Source organism: Megalopta genalis, unplaced genomic scaffold (assembly GCF_051020955.1).
Source record: "Megalopta genalis isolate 19385.01 unplaced genomic scaffold, iyMegGena1_principal scaffold0060, whole genome shotgun sequence".
Classification (NCBI taxonomy): domain Eukaryota; kingdom Metazoa; phylum Arthropoda; class Insecta; order Hymenoptera; family Halictidae; genus Megalopta; species Megalopta genalis.
Window position 1 is genome coordinate 769509 of NW_027476129.1, and position 1522 is coordinate 771030.

At 37.1% G+C, this 1522-nt stretch overlaps 1 long non-coding RNA gene across 1 annotated transcript; it reads right to left on the reverse strand.

The window, feature by feature from the left end:
* Nucleotides 1-738: 738 nt before the first annotated feature.
* On the reverse strand, nt 739-1061 carry LOC143261647 (uncharacterized). The gene is made up of 3 exons (XR_013035741.1): nt 1013-1061; nt 841-947; nt 739-770 (listed from the first exon to the last, which is right to left on the reverse strand). It is a non-coding gene; the product is annotated as an uncharacterized LOC143261647 (long non-coding RNA).
* Between the last annotated feature and the right edge of the window lie 461 nt (nt 1062-1522).

Here is a 1522-nt window from a genome sequence, read left to right on the forward strand (position 1 = left end):
TAAAATCCTTTTTACTAAAATTTTGAAACATGATCGACATCAATATATAATCTTCCTCTTCTTTCGCCAACGCGTCGTTGATGACAATCGCAAGCCTCCTCCCCTCTCCTCCTCCTCCTCCTCCTCCTCTTCAGGATGACGCTCTTAATTTAAAAAAAATCATTATTAAAAAATAAATTTTAATTTCTTTTAAAAATAACATTTGTTATACATACCTCTTCTCATCCATGGTATAATCGTAGATTCCGCACTCGTCCACACCGCTTCTTGATGGTGATATTGAAATGATTGTGGGATGAGCATCGATCGGCACGTTGCCGCAATTTTCCCCCAGTACATATGGACAATTCCTCGACCAGAAGTGATGCTCCGACATAGCCCTGTCGTTGTGTTGCCACCGATGCAATTCGATGTCGCATGCAAAACATGCGACAAAATCGTCCTGTCCCAGATAGTAAAATCCTGCGGCTGCAAGTTCCTCCGGTTGAATATATTCAATTGGCCAGAATTCGAAACTTCGAAGTCTATCCTCCTCGCGTCGATAGTCCATCATTATCTCTTTCTACAAAAAGTACCATGGAAATGAAAAAATAATAGTAACTAAAAAGGAAAAAATACGTTACTTTCCATGAACTACTTCCAAAAGACGCGCTCCTCGCTGAGGGCACAGTAATACTGAGCCGTTGATGACAAACGTAAGCCTCCTCCTCCTCCTCCTCCTCCTCCTCCTCCTTCTCCTCCTCCTCCTCCTCCTCCTCTTCAAGAAGACGCTGTTAATTAAAAAATAATCATTATTAAAAATAAATTTTTAATTTTTTAAATAACAATTATTCCACATACCTCTTCTCATGGTGATCGCAAACTGCCTCTTCCTTAAACTTTGTATTACATTTTTTATTCGTCGTTTGGCGTCACCACCCTCGACGCCGATAATACATCTTCCCTCTCTAAAAGAAGATGTAGTAGAAAGACAATGAAAATCATTTGTAAATAAATAAAAAGAAAAAATTACCTTTTAATTTAAGCAGCCATTCTCTAAAAACGCGAACCTCACTCAAACAGCAATGATATTTTTTATTGAATCCTTTTTTTGGTATCCAGCAATGTAGCCTGCACGGGCTATTGAATTTTCCATATGACGGGTCAGTAATTAAAATATCGTACTTTGGGCAACCGAAATCCTCCAGGTTTCTAGATTTTATACCAGTTTTTAATAAAATGTCCCGTTCGATGTTCCCCCCTTTGTATCCAATTATGGGTTCTTTATATGACCGTATGAATTTTTTTATGATGTTTCCAATATCCTCGTTCCGATAATTAATCTTGCTACTAAAATTTTTAAATGGTATTCCGTGCAGGAAGTTTGTTACATACCATGCACTTTTTCGATCTGCCATTGTTAAATTATTATAATTGTAATCTAACTTAAACTCAAACAAATTACTTTCCCCGGAATGAACATTAATTATGGCAAGTTCTTTGCAGATAAATTTTTTTTCAAAACTAAACCCATCCATGTCTA